The sequence below is a fragment of the Haliaeetus albicilla genome, chromosome 18 (genome assembly GCF_947461875.1).
Source record: "Haliaeetus albicilla chromosome 18, bHalAlb1.1, whole genome shotgun sequence".
NCBI classification, from domain to species: Eukaryota; Metazoa; Chordata; class Aves; order Accipitriformes; family Accipitridae; genus Haliaeetus; species Haliaeetus albicilla.
Genome location: NC_091500.1, coordinates 10,825,294 through 10,844,693, shown reverse-complemented (window position 1 = coordinate 10,844,693; position 19,400 = coordinate 10,825,294). Strand labels below are relative to the sequence as shown.

The 19,400-nt window shown below is 43.1% G+C and overlaps 1 long non-coding RNA gene across 1 annotated transcript in view; it reads left to right on the top strand.

Annotated features, from left to right (window-relative positions):
- Window positions 1-11: 11 nt before the first annotated feature.
- LOC138689700 (uncharacterized) overlaps window positions 12-19,400 on the top strand; it is a 36,148-nt gene continuing 16,759 nt past the window's right edge. Inside the window, exons 1-7 of the long non-coding RNA XR_011328598.1 lie at window positions 12-496; window positions 6,183-6,255; window positions 6,758-7,555; window positions 9,966-10,062; window positions 11,784-12,201; window positions 12,288-12,372; window positions 12,492-12,579. This is a non-coding gene — a long non-coding RNA (uncharacterized lncRNA). The remainder of the gene's footprint in view (window positions 497-6,182; window positions 6,256-6,757; window positions 7,556-9,965; window positions 10,063-11,783; window positions 12,202-12,287; window positions 12,373-12,491; window positions 12,580-19,400) is intronic.

The following is a 19,400-nucleotide window of genomic DNA, read 5'->3' as shown; positions in this document are numbered from 1 at the left end:
CCGACCCCCCCACGACGGCACACTGAGGACTGCTGCGGCTCTTCTGTTCAGTGGTGTCTGCTCAGGAACCAGCACCTTCCCAGAGGAGGGCGAACAGAGAAACAGCGCGATGCTTTACTGCCCAACACGCTAATCGGTCATCCTCTTCCACTGCTAATCAAGCAAACAAAAGTATGTGCTCTCAGAGATAACAAGGATTAAAGGGTTTACAGTTGTTTCCCACAGGGATTCCAGGCATTCCCATATTTGCAGTAATTCCCAGAAGTTTACATCCCAGTTGCCTACACAAGGAGAGCAGTGGTCTTCGACGATCAGAGAAACACGAGTTCTGAGTCGAATAACCCTGCAGAAATGTCTTGAATGTTTGGGATTCCTCCTCCAGAAATACCTGTCTGACACAAGAGGAGATTGATCTCACCTATCTCCAGCTTTCTAAAAGGCTGGTGAGCAGGAACCCTCGGTAACCAATGAAGGCAGAGGAGCAATTTCAGGCAATGTAAGTATGAAAGAAATAATGCCTTAAACAAGGGAATCACAATGGTCTATTCTTTTCTTTTGCTATTTGTCTTAAAAACAATTAAAACTGTAACTTTCTCACCAAGAAAATAATTTTCAGTTTCATTTATCTATAAAAATTCAGTTTGCATTTGCCTGATACCTTCCAATTGCTGGTTTTTTTCTACTTATCTGTCATCAGAGGTTGTTGTGGTTCAGGTACATGAATGTAGGTACCTGGATTGTAGATGTTTACAGCTATTTTAAGCTCTGCTTGCAAACACTCCTACTGAATGGTATTTCTCACTCGAAGGTAGAGTAGGCCTAATGATCAGCACTCCAGAAATGCTGATTTCTCCCCATTAATGAGGAGAGCCTGGGGTCACTAGCTCTGGTGTAGATATCCGCACTGCAAACATCTAAAATTAGGTGGGATAAATCTCATTCAACAAGCTTGATACTTTAAGCCCCTGTTCAGCAAAGCACTTACTGACAGTATAAAATGAAGCCTGAGCTTAAATGCTTTCCTGAACTGAAGCCTCAATTACTTAAGGAATGAGAAGACAGTCATGGGGTTTCATAGCAGTTAGACTTGCACGAGGCTTATGTTGGATTTCCACCACGCAGTCCTACATACTGTTCTATTCCCCTACAGAAAACACTTCTCTTCCTTCAATTTCCTCTTCCAAACACATTTATTTCTGACTCCTCCCGGTGCTCACTAGCCCCGGCTGAGTCACACAGGCGGTGTAACCCAAAACTGGAGCAGGCGAGCAAGAGGCACCGCAGACTGCCGGCATTCGCAGCTCTTCGCCACTGGTTCTTATCCCTTTCTTTTTGCTTCGGTGTTTAGCACTAAATTCTTCACTGCTCGGCTGTAAACTTTGCTCGAGAGTGGCAAGACTGCACAAATATGCGGTGGGGGGATGAATGAACCTCGTGTAATTTGGGGCTTGGTTTGTCAACTTCTGGGGGTAGGTGGTGGAGGCTGAAAGCCCAGCCCCATCGCGTGTGTTTGCACGAGCAAACTCCACACTCGCAGGGCACACGTCCAAGCACAGGCACCGGTACCCACGTCGTGGTGTTGGCCTGGGCCACCGTGCCGTCCCGCGCAGCATCTGGGCACATCCAGCCCCAAAACGCCCTCTGCATCCCGTCACGTCCTCCGGGCTACCAGGAGAACCTGGCTTTGGGAGGAAACCTTGAAGATACGCCAATTATTTTTTATAGTCGCCTTGCACCTTTGAGGCAGAGACCTAATCATCACTTTTATGCAGAAAGAAGTTGCTACAGTCATCTCCTGAGCTTGGCCAAAGCTTTTGGGTGCAAATAATAAATAATGGTACTGATTTATTATTGTTGTGCTCGTGCTGTAAAGGTGTTAGAAGAGATGTCAAAATACTCAAATCAAACAGACGTGCTTTGTTTATATGTGCCATCACTATGCTATATGAGAAGCAGAGAAAAGAAATTACTAAACTGGATCAGCCATCGGCAAGAATTGCTGCAACCCTGAGGATGTGCAGAGTGCAGACTAAGTGGGAATTAATAACTGCAAAAATACAGGGACGCCAATGTGGTGCTTTTTTTCCCTGTTACACAATTTAGACTCTGTAGTCCCTGCTGTTCGATAAGACCAATGGAGATGCAATCCCAAATATTGAGCAATACTGGTATTGATAATCACAGACACCTGAACTCCACTCTTAGTTTCACTCAACTGGTTAACTACCTAACAAACTAAATAAGTACATTAAACCCAATAGTAGCAACACAAATGTAGTTGAGAATTCAGTTAAATCCAGTAACTGTCTTTGCCATGGGCAAGGTGATGATGTTAAGGGTCGAGGGAGACTGGGGTCAGCATTAGTTGAAATAATCAGCAGTTTTCTGGGCTAAAGTACATTATGTATCTTTCCATAACTCCTCAGATCTGACTGCCACTTCTGTCAAGTGCTTATGCCATGTTTACAAATGGAAGTATGAGTCATTATCAAATGCATTTTCACTTGTTTTTCTTCTGGTATTTTCTATAAAATGAATAGTTGCAGATGTCTGTGTAAAAAAAAATCAAATCACTGTGTCTTTCACTCCATTAGCACTGAACAGCTTTGGAAGATAATGAGGCATACTTAAATTTCTGTTTTTCCCTCCTGATGATACATTTAGAAGTTAAAGTGAGGAAAAAAATAGCTTTTTCTTCCAATTAATCCATGTGTCAAATTTTTATTATTAGATTTTTATAAATTTAGCAATAAATGCTGTATCTTTCCTCCACCTTTTATTTGCAAGAAAATATGTCAGTATTGTCAGTAAACTGCAGGCCAGAAAATAGATGCGTGTGTGTTGTAACTTTCTGAAATGCTCTTTGGTAACATAAATAAATACGTTTGGAGTTTTTCAAAGTGGGAGAACCTTTCTAGTGGAAGTAAAAATGCTGTTACATGTTTGCTGAGAAATGTTTATTTAATCTCTTTGACAAGTTTTCAGGAAGAAATGAGTGAATCAGATTTTTGTTTGTTTGTTTTTCTCTTTCATTGTATTATGTATGAATTAAAATATCACTGTAAAATAACCTGTACAGATAGGTTTAATTTTCCATTACTCTAAAAGCAGTATCAAGGACAAATTTACCTGCAGTTCTTATTTCTGATTTTCAAGGGCTCAAGATGTAATGAGTAATTAAAAGCTGCTAGCAGTGCAAAAAAATCTATAAATTCAATAAAAGTAATTAAATTCCCTCCTTGCATAATTCACAAGGTTTCACAATTCTCTAGCATTTCTCTTTTATATAAGACAACAACTGAGTCAGAGACTTCAACATATTTTGTTATAAGCTCATTTGGTGCACAGTCCCTGTTTGCTTTCTGACCATGGTCATAAGATGATCTACATCCAATTAAATCTCTCAGTCTGTGAGTTAGGTATTCATTACACACCCCTGATGACTACGTACAGCAAAATTGCATAATGTCTTTGTAAATCTTATTTGAATGAATGAGTCGTTGAATTAAAAAATGATGTAAAGCTTAGTTCTGCCCTTTCATATGTTATACTTTACTACACACTTTCGAGAATTAGCACCTGGGGAGATGAGCCTCCACTTTCCCCACAACGCCCGTGGAGGTAACGACCAAGCATTCAGGGTCATACTCTGACTCAGTGGTTATTATACAAGCAAGGTACCAGTTAAGGAGGCAGAATTTAGGCAGTTTATATTGAAGCCAGAATTCCTTTGGCATTTATTTTGGTTTCATAGTATTTATTTGGGGGGCAATAAGGTTTCTGCCCACAGAAGGGAACTGTTATAAAATCTAAAAATACAATTGTATGCATGGCAACATCCTGGGCCTATAAATATAGGGAAAGCCTATTTTTTTGTGTGAATTTATGGCACATGCACTGGCTGTGAAACTGGCGTTCCCATGTGCATCACGCTGCCATTGAAAACTGGCGTGCCTGTTGCTGAGATTGTGTAAAACTTTTTGTTTCGACGATACTGTAGAGGCAGGAGTGGGCTTTTAATAAAGTAACCTTGCTTCTTCATGCTAGTCTAAATCACAAGGTCCTGTGGAGTGCTGTACCACGTTCATCATTACGTAAAATCTCATCTCCGGAGGTTCTCAGTACATTTCCAAGGGAAGTGAAAATAATGCTCGCTGACCTGCCTTTGGGTGTGAACTGTGCTGAAAGCAGTTACAGCTCTTGACAATGAGCCCTTGAAAACCTGTCCCTCGCTTTCCACAAGAGCAAACAGGCAGAATAGATAAGGGCAACGATTTCGGCTTGCCATCCTCTGAGTCTGCAGGAATGGCAAGATAGTCATAATCCAGCTGATACTACTCACAGTAGTGTAACTGATACTCAGCTCAAGATATTAAACACGTGTTTACCTACAGGTAGATGTCCTGATACTTAGCTCACCGAAAGTCATTCGTTGGTGGTTTTTTTCTCTTCCTTGGACAGTAAGAGCCTCAAACCTGAAGGATAATTTTGTCTTGCTTTCCTCTGAAATTAGTCCACAAGAGACTGTGCCACTGTCTGAGACAATTCCTCTGCCACCTCTTTCCCTGTCAGCAGCCTGGTGAGATGCCAGCGGACTGGCACGTGCGTGTGGGCTTGCCGACGGTGTTGCCGTTCATAAACTGCTCCCATGTGTTGGTCAGGCATTTAATGGGAAAGTACATTTGCAATGGAGTTAAACCCCCTAGGAGACAAGTGCTCTGACCAGAAAACTGATTTCTTGTTTCACCACAGGAGGAAACCACTATTTTTAGAGATGAAGAAAAGAATATGAGTGAGGGAGAGTCACCTACTCCAGTATAGCCAAATAGTCAAGGTCTTTAGTCCAGGTGTGGTGAGAGAATGTGGAAGCTTTTTACATTGAATTTTACAAACAGTACATTTTTTTCCTGAAAAATAATCCCACCTTTAGAAAGACCAAATCTAGTTATAGACCTGGGTTAAGTTTGACCAAAAATATTGACCCTCAAATGGAGGCATATTTTTTGAAAATATTACTTTGGTATTTCTTCCTGGTATTTGCCAAATATAACTTTTCACTTTTTGTTGCAAAAAGGCCTCTTGAATTTAAAAATTACCTTAAATTTACAAAAGAAACCCTTTGAAGGGTTAAGTTCAATCTCCCCCAAGAGTCTTAAAACATTTTGGTTTAGATCAAAAATATCTTAGATGGTAACAAAAGTATTTCTCTTCTCCAGAAACCCCAAAATTTTGCTTCTTGATTCAACCCAAGCCAAAATTTCCCCTCTAACTGTTCATTCAACCTCTGACTAAACAGGAAATGTTTTTTTATACTCAGATCTAGACGGCAGACTAAAGGTCGAGTCCCTGTCCTCATGTCCAGCTATTTGTAGAGAGGACATTTGAACTCTGGTCTAGGCAAAGGTCCCTGACACTGACCTCTTAGCTACCTTCATGGAATAAATTTCTCCTGTGTTAAGCAAAAATTCTCTCCCTTTTTTCCCCCTCCACAGCAGATACACATGTTCTAGCAAATAATTTTGGTTCATATTAACCAAAACCTTCAGATACAGAAGGTTTCTAGAGGAAACTTTTAACCCTTGCTAGCTGCCAGGGTACTTATGGGGTGATTTCTTTTCCTTACACGTTTCACCAAGGGAAGTGGCTGTCACAGAGGTGGTGAATGAAGAAATTGCTCCCCAAAAAAGCAGCCTTGCTGGGGCAGGCAGGGATTCAAGCCACCTTGGCCCCATAGGAAGGGGGCAGAGGGGCAGCCTCAGCACGGACAACACACCAGCCGTCTGTGCTCACTGCAATACAATCAGGACTGGCAGGGAGCAGGACTGCTTAAAGCCCCTACAATTTAAAAAAAGCGCTTGACATAACAGGTATCCCCATGGGGGCATTTTCCAGAGGTAGCACAATGTGGGAGTTAGGGACCCCCTGCAGCGATAACACGTTATATTTCTTAAAGGTTTTGAGAAGCAGTGGGAGATGATGCAGAAGACAACCTGGGTAGAAGTTAAACCATTTATGGCAAAACACCCTCACAATTAAAAAGAGGAATTAATTGCCTCACAGCCAGAGAGGATGAAGAAGAACTCGCTTGCTTTCCTCCTACGTAGATAACAAAGGGAAATCAGGAAATGAGAATCTGAGAAAGAAATGGCTAAAATGCTAATTTTATTTCACTAAATTGTTAGGTACTAACTTCAAGCAATGCAGATCCAGTGCACATGACTAAGCTCATCACAGTCATTTACAGAAGGAAGAGGGGTAAGATTTGCCCAGAGTGGTTCTTCTGGTGATAGAGAAGCAGATTTAAATAGGATTTATTTAATGAAGAAGCTCCATTGAAACAGAAGCCCAAATTGCCAGATTGATATTGCAAAGTCCCAAATTCTCATCTCCACCTGAGGGAGGGAGGGAGGGAGGCCCTTTCACCGCATACCCAGGGTGGTTTTTTTGTGGTTTTTTTTTTTTTCTTAAAGCATTATCTTTGATGCAATGCAGTTGAATTCTTGGGAGTTTTGCCCTTCTCTATAAAGTAAGGACGAGTTAAAATCAGGTGTACTTGGTACAGAGAGGACAGACAATGGGAAACCAAAGGCAAGACATCCTTTAATCTGTGCCTAAGCACAAAATGGCTGATGCTGCTCCAGCCATGAGGAGGGCTGCTCAAAAATCACGCACAAGTCAAGACAGAGCCAAGCTATGCATGCAGCAGCAGATTGATTTTTTTTTTTTTTTTTTTTTTTTTTAATTAAATGTGAACCAGGGCTCTTCCACAGGGAAAGTCTCCGTTTCATCCCACAGCTCCTCACGGTCAGCTGCAAGGAATACGGCACCTTCGCTCCAGCCGATGCCCCTCGGGCTGCCGGCGTGTCCCAGGCCCGAGGATGGCTTCTCCCAGCACCGGGTGCTGAGGACTGTTTGTTCTTCTCCTTCTTGTCCTGCGTCATCCTCGGCACCGCTCGGGTATTTCTCTTCTCCAGTGTAACACCGCTGGTTGTTTCCTTGCTCCGAGGAACGCACAACATATGTGAGCGAGCTGCCTGCAGGACGTGAAAGCCAACGCATTTTTTGCTGTGAGAGGGTGGGGGCAACGTCAAATATTTCACGTTTCCCTTGATTACCGTATCTCCGTGAGTCACATCCTCGGGAGCGAGGCAGCGTGGCTGGAGGGCACTGGGAGTCTTGGTCTGCCATGGCTTTCACCTCCCAACACCTCTCACACTCCGTTATCGTACCCAACAGAGACATTTCTCCACTCCCGGGCTGAGCCAGCACCACTGCCTGTATTAACTCAGCTGCAGCTTCAGCCCAGTCAGGCTGGCTCGAACTTTGTACCGTGTCACTCATGTCTGCCACCCACGGCGCGCTCCGGCTTCGCGCCTCCGCACAGGAGGAAACATACTGAAAGCTGCAATGCCCATGGCCCCTTTTTCAAAAATTTGAATGCTGTGCAGAGCTCGGTTAACCCCACGCATGCTGCTCTGGGTGCGCAGGGAAGGGAGGCGGCTTGAAGGGAGTTTCTGTAACATGTAATAAGAGGGAAAATATATCCTGGGACCTGGTAGGAAGGCTTTGGAGAAATACAAATACAGATTATAATAGCAGCTGGCAAACCTGAACTAAATGCAATTCATTCCTGATGTAAGGACCTTCAAGGCTAATATCAGTGCCAAAACATGCTGAGGGAGGAGGAGGAGAGGTACCAGGTAGAAACAAGGATTTCCGGGCTCTTTTGGATGTCACTAGCACTGGTGCCATTGTGGCTGTCCAGGCAGGAGGTATCTTGGTCTTCAGCCCCATGGACACAGAGTGTGCCGGTAGTGAAGACTTGAAGGGAGAGAAGGAAGAGAAGGGGGTATCCTCAGGGAAGATGGAACACTGTGGGTAGGAAACGGCTGCACCATGTCTCAGATCGGCTGTTTCTCTGCCTCATCCTGCTCTCCTGCCCTGTCTCACATCATGTGCTCTGCTCATCCTTTTTCCCCCTTGTGGTTCCCTGTGTTTCCTTTCCTTACCCTCCTTTTGCATCATGCCTCCCCATGTACCTGAGCACATATCCCTCTTCTCGGGCATCAGAGGGGTGATGGTTATCAACCACATTCTCCATTGCAAAGAGGCCAGTGCTTCACCAGGTAACTACTTACACTGTTTTTTTTAGCCCACCTCTCTGTTTGCACTCCCATCACTTTTGGCTTTTGGTAGAGTTATAATCCTCTTATGGACCACGTAGTATTGTATTATTGAAACCATCATTGTTACTTACATTAGTAATAGCTAGAAGCTTTACATTTTTTGGCCTTGGTACAGTGAAAACACATAGTAGGAGAAAACTGCTGCACCCAGAAGACTTCTAAACATGATGGCTGGGCATCTCAAAAGATGTGGAGTCCACTGGCCCCACTGGTGAGCCTGGAGAAGAGCCACCCCAAGCTTCCCAAGGGAGCTCCAGATGGATACCAGTGTGGTGATGGCCCCGAGAAGGTGAGGAGGTGGCCTGAGAGAGTGATGGCTGCAGAAGGGAGCAGATCCCTGGCTGTAAGCAAGAGGTGGTACAGCATGAGCCACAGCAGCCCATAGCAAAACCTGTGGCATGGAGTCTACTGGGCACCATGGTGTCTAGGGCAACTGGGAGCATCTACCTAGCCTAAGGGCTCCATGGGGACTACTTCACCAGTAGCAAGGCTGGGATCATTGTCCATGGGATACTCACAGCCCTGGAAATGGCCTGACCAGTCATCCCACTGAACCACCCTGAGCACAGGCATGCTTCAAGGGGAATCTGACCAGGGAGGAGGGCAGCAGCCATCCCTTCGGCACCATCACAGCTGCGAGCAGAAAGCTGGGCCCAGGCTAATTCCTGAATAACTACACTAAGGAGCAAGGCTGGCGCTTGCTGACTGTTAATTCAGGTTTCCCAGACTAATGCTTCCTTCTGTTTCCTTCCCTCCCTTCCCTCTAATAAAGTTCTACTCATTTAAAACACTTTGTTAAAGCTTGCTGCTGTGACTGGGAAAACACTGCTTAATCGCGGCTACACAGAGTCATTTAGTCTCCCAAGTTTCTGAATGGGAGGTTGAGTCGGGGTTGCTCTGGTTTTCAAGGAGGCATAGTTCAAAACTGCACCCAGCTTAGTAGCACATGCTGAAAGTGTTACAAAAGTAAGCAGACAAGACCAAAAAAATGGGACGACAACAATGAGGTGAGGGATGCTACCAGGATCCCTTACCAACTCCAGATATTCTATGATTCTACGACCCAAGTATGGGTCTCTTCCAACTTGAGATATTCTATGATTCTATGATCCGACAGACCATCAACAGCAGAGTGGAGGAGAGATGACTGAGTTAGGCTTCTCTGCTTGACAACACGTCCATCACGAGACTGAGCATATAGTGGACATGGACACGTCCTGACAGATGCAGGGTCATGTGTTTGGGTTCAGTTTGGCAAGTCTGAATATGCCCAGTAAAGTCTCTTGCTCAGCTATTTGCCAAGCCTCTCTCTTCTTGCTATTGCGCCTTTGTTTCTTCTGTTAGAAGTTCTCACACTGCAGGGCCTCCATCTGAGAAGACTCACTGTCACTGTCGTAGAGGGAGTGGTAGCAGTGTGGATATGACCTGGGAATTTATTACCACCTTTGCTCTCTATGCTCTATAAAAATATTAAAAAATGTTAGAGACCAGTGCTGCATCCAGAGACATGATCCACCCATAATCTTCTCTAAAAATGCAATACCATGTCACAAAGACAGTTTCAGTACCTAGAATGGCAGAATGAAGAGTAATAAAAAGTATGGAAATCAACACTGTTAGCACTTGGTATCTGTACCTCTCTATGCTTTGAATAGAACAAATAAGAGTACTATCTGATTTTTTTCTTTATAATCTTAAATAAGACCAATATATGATGTTATTAGTCTGTCTGTGCTGCTGAGAGCCTCATTTGCTCTTGTTCTTTCATGTCCTGGCAAGATAAATCCTAAGATGGCACCACTGTGAATAAAAAAAAGTTCAAGGACTGCTTTCTGCCCCATGGTCTAGAGTTGTGGCATGCCTCATGGCCACACAGGTAAGCAACCTTCCCCCCCAAACTGAGTGGCCACATCCAAAATGCCTATCGGCCACAGTCCAGCTCCTGAACCATGCCTGAGCTGTGACTGCGATGGCCAGACTGTGGGCGTCTCTACACTTTGCTAGGATATTTGTATCCTCTGTTCAGAGAGCTGCTTTTCAGTGTTACATCCACTTTTTATGACAACATAATTTTCTAAGGCCAGGATGAAATGTGACTGAAATTTTCTAAAATATGTTTTTTCTGTATAATGAAGGGAAAATCACAACCACAGTGTTGCTTCACTTAAACCAGATGCTTTTCACGGATACCTTGCAAATGACAACTTTATTCAGCTAAGGCAAACTTGCAAAGCCCAGGAGTGCCAGGTTTTCTGAGAGCTCACTGGGTTTTGCCCTTTCATCCCACCTTGGCTTCACATTGTAAAAATGCAGATGCTTAGGAAATTGCCTCCAGCTGCTGAGTGATCTGAGTTTCACAAAAATAATAAACCTTGATCTGAGATAGATGACCTTGTTGTCAGCAAAGGATCTTTAGGCTTGGAGAAGAGAACTTTACAGTCTTTTTGCATTCCCTTGCTGCAACTGTGGCACTCTTTCGGTGAGACTCAGAATTGCTCATTGTTCTAGGGCAAGAGAGTCTTGCGATACACCCAGAGCACAAGACTCGTTTGGGTGTTTTGTGGAGATATGTGAACTAATGGTTGACTCCCTCATTCAGATACGGTCTGTTAGGTTAGTCCTGGCACTGTGGTATTCAGCGTGGAGGAAAACGTCTGTTTTGGAGGTATGCAGCGCTTACAAAGCTATGTTGTGTCTCTACACAGTGACCTGCAATGGAGACCTGTCCTTCAGTTCTCTTTGGATGTCTTGTGAATCAAAAGCACCTAGCCTTTCAGTCTTGATTTCTTCAACTAGAAGAAAGATAACACTATTTTGTTTTCTCTTGGGGGATCTGTGTTGGTTGATTTATGAACGGAGATGAAGTCTGGAAGTCTTTATGTAGAGGCTCGCTATAATGCCAGTCTTTTGTACCATGTCTCCCAACAGACCAAACTATGCTTTAGGGACATCTGATGGGCACATTGGAAGCCCAGCAACTACTGCCCAACTGTCTTTATGGCCCATACAATATTTACTGTGCTGCCAGGTTCAACAGTGCTGGAAAACATGCATTGTAGATGCAATTTAACTATAGAAATTGTTTAGAGCTAAAGCTTTAGTCAGAGTATATGGGATTTTTTCTTCTCTACAAAGCCTGAGGGTTAGTATCTGTTTAACATTCAGGAGGCAAGAAATGCTTCCAGCACTTGGAAACAGTGAAGAGCATCCTTCTGGGATCCCTGAGATGAGATACTAAATCTTGTAATGAACTTGCACTCCTTGTTTTCCTATTACAGCAGACATTGAGGGGTAGCAGTTGGGTCCCTGTACATCATCACCATCAGCAGCAAAACACATTAACTCAATGCTGCTAATGAGCACCAAGTGAGCACTGGAATAGGAAGCTATGTTGACATTTAAAAGATCCCGGTTATCAGGCTCCGTGTTGCCTAATTGTGAGGGTTGTGTGGGAAGCACTGCTTCAACATCTCTATCTAGTATGGACATGACTGGCAGCAATACACTACTCCTATGGAATGTCAGTTACTGCAGGAAACAATTATCCTTTCTGAATATTCAAAATATGTCAAAACATTCTTCCTTTTTCCCTTTTAGGGCTCATCAAAGCTGTGAGTGTGTCAACATCATTCCACCTACTCGGAGGTGGCTCTGGAATATCTGATTCACAGGCGTTTCTCTTGCTCAGCATTGAACCTTGTGCAGCCGTAGCCAACTCAAGCCTTTGCAAGTAATACAGGCAAAAATGGATTTTGCCAACCAAAGGGTGGTCTGGTCAGCAAGTACCACCATTACATTCCTTTTCTTTCCAAAATAGGGTGCCCATGTCCAAATTTCCTGTAGCCCTGGACTACGCTCATTCCCAAACTGTGCTAAGTGTGTTTGAGAGAGGGCTAGTTGACCCAGGCCAACAGCACATGAGGGACTATCCTACCAATTTAATAGCATGGGTGATCACGTTCTGGAGTCTGGGCCTAGGTCTTGACACTTTAATTTACTAGCAGAGATAGAGCCAGTGAGTAGTAACAACAGGATCATCCAGTCAACTAGTCTGATGGTATATCATGGACTATTATGTCTCACCTTGCTTCCCTTTCATAGGGGTTTGCCTAGGGCATCTCTACTAGGAAGACATCCAATCTTGATCTGAAAACATCAAGAGACAGAGAATCCAACCCTACTTTTGGTAAGTAGTTCCCAGGATTAATTGCTCTTACTATTAATAATGCATGCCTGGGTTTCTTTGTACGAATTTGTTTGGCTTCGGCTTCTAGCCGTTGATTCCTGCTATGCTTTCTCCACTAGATGAAGGAGATCTTTTGCATATGGTATCATCTTGTTGTGGTGGTACTTGTACACTTTAGCCAAGTCATGGCTCCATCTTTTTGATAAGGTAAGCAGAGCAATCCCTTCCAGGCTTTCACTAGAGAGAGACATTTTCTCCCATCCTCCCTCTGACCTGTGTCCAACTTTTCCCATTTAAAATACGGGCACCAGAACTTTTTGCACTATGCCAATATTAGTCTTACCAGAGCAGTGGGGAGAGATAAGATCAGCTCCCCACTCCTACTCACTACTTCCTTGTTCATCCAGCCATGAATCACATTATTCCCTTTTGCTTTACACTAGGAGCTCATGTTGCCGCCCTTAAATTCAGTCTGCGGTCCTCGATTTCCATGGCTGCCTGCTATCTACACAATAGGCTCCCTTCCCTGTTCCCATAGGAGTGCCTATACTAAGACACGTCTTCAAAATCAGGTCTTCTGCACTGTCTGTGTTATAATGTCCTGGGAGTGTGCTGCAAAGTTAAAACCCTGAGCTGCTCAGGTAAGATTCTTGGGTATGGTAGTAAAGAAAATAATTGTTCCTTAGAAAATGAATGATGAAATTCCCTTTAATGTCAATAGGAGTGGGATCAGCTCATGGCATTTGTTCGCCAATATGAACCTGTAACTAAATTTTCCACATCTACAAAATGTGAAATCCATGCTGCACTAATCCTTTTTTCATGTACAACATTACAACATTTTTTCATGTACAACATTAATTACTGTAACCAGTGAACACACATTGGCTCCTTCACGCTGCTATTGACAGTATTTTCTCATCTTAAAAAAAAATAAATCAGGTCTAACCTGTCTTTCCAACAAAGATTTTCTGCTCATTAAAATCTGAGAACTGTTGCATGGATTTCAGCTTGATAGGCAGAAAGTATCTCATTTGTCCCAAAGGCAAGTGTAGTCTATGTGGCAAAGCCAGCATTATGAAGTGTTTTAAATCAAATCAGAGCTATTCTTTGAAGGACTCTGATTGTGCAATCATCAAGGCATTTTCATGCTGGCAAGAAAAGACACAAAGCAAACTGATCTGACACATTTTAACAGGTATTTTTTAGACATGTAGATTGAAAGAACAGCCCTGAAACTTTAACGTGAGTGATCCTTACATCTTTGGGCCTACTGATTTTGATGAGAGTTTCTGCTCAGGAAAGGATTTCAGGGTTTGACTTGTGCTGGTATTTTCTGCCGGTAATTTTTTCCATGTAAATATGAGGTCGCATTGATGTCATAACACCAAGAAATCAGTCTTGTAGTCTCATTAACAGGGGACAAGCATCTAAAAGTCTACAGGTTTTTGTGGCTAGCCAAGGATTACAGTGTAAACTCAACTGTAATACAGATTGATGCTTGAAAAGAAAGCACATGTGAAGCTGTTGACTCTTGCGCACAATACATTATAGTGCAAGAGCTCACAAACTTTGCCATTAAAAAAAGACTTGGTAATGCTGAGGAATGCTACATTTTGTGTCTGAAACTACTTTTAGAGACTTCGTGTGATTAGTGTTCATGTAGCTGTCATTGTCCGATGTTCACATGAAATACATGGTTATTATTTCCGAAAAGCCAGGATGTGCCCCGCAGCACTTGGGAGGAGGGACGCATCCCCAAGCCCGGTGAGGTGATGGCTCTCCGTGAGGGCTGAGCACAGGGTTAGTATGTTTGTGGAGACTTGTACCTCTGCAATATGCATCTCACCGTGGTTTATTTGTGCTGTCCCAGGTCCCTGTAGCATACCCAGTATGTGAATGCCTCTCAGTGATGTGTTCAAAGAATCAATTACCTGTCACATGCAGTTTTGCAGTCGAAGAGGAGAAGTCATCCCTCTTTGATGGCCAGTCCATCATGTTTCCATGCAGGCACATTCTCTCTGCACTTCCTATACGTTTAAAACAAGCAAGTAAAATCAATTCTGTTTTATATAAACATAGCAAGAACATGAACATGAAAATCTGTGTTAATAATAGTCTGGCCAGGAAGTATTCTATAAGCAAAGGGTGGGTTTTTTTCTGTCAATGCAGTCATAGCTGTCCCAGTGGCTGGGTGGCAATAAGGTGTGTTAGCCCGTGGGAAACCTGACCTGGGGAGTTCCCAGGCAGGCGAGCGAAACGAGGCCACACTGCCTGGGTATCTGTTGGGAGGCCGGTCATATACCTCACTCCACCAAATACCATCTTCCAAAGTACTGGTGTCTGCTCAGGGTTTGGAAAACAGTTGGAAACAATGGTTGGATTCCTTAGTTACTTGAGAACTTGGTGTAATCCCCCATTGTGACAAGAATCAAAATAGCCATATGCAAAACATCATGTACCAGCCTCAGCCATGCCTGGGAAGCCAGTGTGTGGTGTTCTGGAAATGGATCGTGTAAAGAGACTAGAAGAACCTGGCCAGCAGAGGTCAGATATAGATTTGAACAGTTTGAGAGCAAAAGTTGTTCAGAGATACTCATTTGGTTTCATATTGTCTCTGGATATTTGGGGATGGAGTGTTGTTTGGTGCTAGTGTGCAGAGCTGGTCTGCCTGCCCTTGAGCCATTTGGGTTTACTGCTGTCTGCGATTATATTTCCATCATTGTAGTATTTGCTGTGTTTCAATTTCTGAGTACATTTTTAATGTTAAATTTCATATTTTTACTCATTGATGAAAATTAGGCTATGTGGAAAGTCATAATTTATAAACAAGATGCATACATTTCTCTTCCCTCCTCTGTTCTTCCTTTTTTTCTTTTTTCTTTTTTTCTGTTTTCTGGTTTTTTTTCCTGTTTCCTTCCTTTCCTTCCTTCTTTCTTTATTTTCTTTGATCTTTGTCTTTCTTCTTTCTTCTTCTGTCTTTGCCGTCTTCTCTCTTTCTCTTTCCTCTCTCCCCCTCTCTTTTCCTCTCTCTTTCTCTCTGTTTCTCTGCCCTTTTTTCTCAGGCTCATAAAGGCCTGCTTTGTGAACTTGGGTACACTGGATGACATAGTTACACCCACAGATTCACCCTCCCTAAAACCATTCACAGTTAGACTTGCCGCTGCATGTTCCTCTCCTTTCTGAAGCTGAACAAATTGCACAGAAAGAATTGAAACAACTTAGATTTCCTTTCTAGCATCTTTCAGCTGCCACAATAACTGAGAATGAGTTATTCTTGACTTATGTATTCTGCAGATACAGAGAGCAGCATACATTCTACAGAGGTGGGAAACTGGGGTGGGTTAGTAGCAAGTGATAAATCACCTGTGGCTGTTCCAGAGGGGCCAGGCACCAAACTGGGTGATGCTGGCGTCCTGGCCAGGGCTGGGGCAGTGCCTGGACACCCACCAGCCGTGCACAGCCACAGCTGCTCAGCCTTTGGGCTTGTGGTGCTTACGGTGCTTCTCGAAGGTTTGCTTGAAAGTAGCCCTGAAGAAAATTAAGACAATGTGCTAGCCTAAGCATCCACTTTATATATGTAAGTGGCAGGTACTGGTAAATATTGTAGCTAGAAGCTGAAGTCATTTACTTCTTGTACCTCCCGTGACAGAAGTGAAAATGCTTCTGATCCACAGGGTGGTTTCCTTTACATTAACTTCCATTGTATTTGCAGTTCTTTGTAGGAATATCTACCAGCAATAGTTTTAAAAATCACATGGCACATTTGTATGGCAGCTACTTCCTTCCTACTTCAGATTCAGTATCTTTTGTAAGGCTGTAGGTGAACTATTTTTTAGGAGAAGAGTACTCAGGCCAGGAAAGAAAGCACAGCCCTGCGTGAAGGGCTTGCCCTTGACAGCCATTTGCAGTTTTCATCATGAGCATCCTAACAGGAAAGCTATTTGTTCAATCTAAGTTTCCCCTTTAAATGATGTTTTGTTTGTGTTATATAATTTCCTGTCATAATTTCCTGACCTCAAGAATCAGAAGAATTAAGAGGAATTAATCTGGAAGAGTAGACGTCCTGTGAGTTTTTTTCTTGCTGCAAGTCATACTTTCAGAGGGAGAGTGCCCAGATTTTTGTCTCTCAGAAAGTAAGGTTCAACACTACTAGGAATATCATATCTTGACATTTTAGAGCTGTAGCAAGATCAGGGTGAGAAGGGAAAAAAGGATGGCAAGACCTGTTGGCTCCTGGTAGATTGGTAAGCAGCTCTCATTGCAGGGAGCTCAAAGAGGAAAAGCAGGCAATTCAGGACATGGTTTAGCGGGCATGTTGATGATTGGACTCGATGATCTTAAAGGTCTTTTCCAACCTAAATGATTCTATGATTCCTGCTTCCAAATGTCTTGTTATTCCTCTGAAAATGTTATATATGTATATGTTTGTTAGAGTACTGCCCACAGACCTCAGTCTACATTGGGACTGCTTTGTGTAAGTGAGTGAGAGCGAGTTCCTCCTCCGGAGACCTTGCAGTCCAAATAGACAAGAGGGATGAAGGATAAGGGAGGGAGCAAAATCACCAGGAAAGCGATGTGCCGTTCAGCCAGGACAACCCTGCTCTTCTGCACTTCCAGGCTGGTCTTCTCTAGGCCATGCCTGAAGAACATATGAGGTCCAATGGACCTGGCTAGTAATTAACAACTCTTGGTTGCATGTAAAGGCCTGAAAATTGCATTTCTAATAAATGCTTGAATTGCTGGCTTTACTAATCCAGCATTTAAAACGTAGATTGAATATTTCAGTAGGGTTTACGATAGTACCTTATGCCTCCACTAACAAAGGCTGTAAGTATGTGTGAAAAACGGGTAATATAATTTGCAGAAAGAAACATCTCAGTAAATGCCTAATTATACCATTTAAACTGTGCTTGCCTGAGCCCTGGGCTATACTCCACTGCTTGAATTTTTGTAAATCCTTGACATTACAGCTGTTTAAATCCACTCCAGGAGCAACATTGGATCTGTCAACCAGAGAGGGAGGCTTCATTGTCCAAAATTAAAGATGCATGAAGCCTCACATAGCTTTTCACTTTCAGCTGTTCTGCTGTGGTGTTGGACAGCCTGTGTGAGAGTTCCAAAGCCCAGTTGTAGGATCATACCCTTTACTTGTGTAACATGTACAATAGGTATCACTAGTACAGCATGTCTGGGTCATGCTGATACAGCAAAGAGCCACCCTGCTTGCGATTTTTCTGCGTGCTTTGAGGGCTCTGGAGATGGTCCTGCACCCTGAACAGATCAGTGAAGCCCTGCCAGCCCAGGCCAGTGCCTGAGTTTGAACTAAATTCATTGCAAAAGTTTTCAGTACAATGCTAGATGTGTTATCTGTATAATCATGTAGATCTCCTTTGTAGAGCACTTCTCAAGATAGTTCTGGCTCTTTAACACAACTAGAAGAACAGCTTCTTTTCATGGTTAGATTAAATACTCCTAAGGTATCTTCAAGTTGGGAATATTTTCCTGAAAATAATCACATGGGAATGACTATTCCATCTTCTTTTAGGAGAAAAAAAAAAATTGGTTGCAGAGAAGGTGGTCAAGTAACGTGTCAACAGGAGAGTCAGAAATGGCCATAAAAAACAAAAAGAGTTTTGCCCAGATCTCTACATAAACTCTCACCTTCTCTGCATTTTTAGAGAGATTAGGAAAAAAAATAAAATTCAGAACACGTTTTTTAAGTACTCCCATTAAATGATGCTTTCTCAGTCAAAACAGTTGCTTGTTCTCAATTTATCAAAATTGAGCTGAAAAGTAAATATTGCTCCTTCCATGAGACTTGCAATGGTGGGCCCTCGCTTTAGTGGTCACAAAACAAAGAAGTCAAATATGCTTGGACACTAAAGATACCTTGGCATATTTCTGTCAGAAGAGACGCAGTATTTTCGGGATGCAAAGGAATTTCAACTGTCTTCCTAGAATTCTTTGCAGACAGAGAATCATGATATATCTCTCCACTTCCTTGCATGGTTTAGGGTTGCTGCATGCTGTTTGAACAGCTGCACTTGTCCCATCCCTAAAGGTGGCTGCAAGTCAGTGGAGGAGGAAGCAATCCAAGTATATATCATTCTAAAGTGACAGACAGGATGAGGTGGTTTTTTTTCTCCCCACTGATAAATCCCTTGTTTCTGTTAGTGATACTGAACATGTTGTCATGCCTGAAGAGTTTCAGCAGCTCATTGTAGTGCTCAGTGCGTCTGTCATGTAACAGAAAGGTTTCTTTTCCTGTCCTGGCTCGAATTTCCTAATACACAGATCTCTCTAAACTCCCTTTAAACCCCCCCAAAAGGCACATCTCATGGAGCAAAATCCACTGCTCTGTGGCTTGAGTAACTTTCTAGTTGTTACAGCTTTTCCTAACTGGAGAATTCCTGAAAAATCGTTCAGTAAATACGTAGTATGTAGCCCCTTCTTAGAGGGTTTGCATAGAGTAAAAACTGTATATTTGTAATTTTTTCCCCATATTTAGTAGTCTTAATGATGTAATGTTCAAAGCCATTATTTATTGCCAAATTCCTCAAGTGTTTCAAGAAAACATGATTTCTTACAAGAGAGGGAAGTGTCTTCAGTCTACTGTCATGTTGCTACAAGACTGAAGTCTGGGTAATTCCCCACACAGCAAGCACACCTCCATGCTGAATACTCTTGCAGAGGAACCGCTAAAACACACCGCTTATTCGCTCCAGGGGACCTTACTGATTGACAGTGAATATCTCTGTGGAGCTGCATTTGGGTTGATCTGTGACTGGCATATGACAGTGAATTTAAGCAAGTTTGGTTGGGTCTGTGGTGGTGCCACTGATCTGGTCAACATCCCCACGTTTGGACACCTCCCAGCCCGCTGTGCTGAGTCTCAGCTCACTGCTTACCGGCTTTCAGCTTTGCTGTGTCTCACTAGGACTCCTCCTGGGACATGTCCGGCACAGACTCCAGGTGGAGTCAGCTTCATCTGAATGTCAATGTATAAAAGTTGGGTTTAGGCTTTC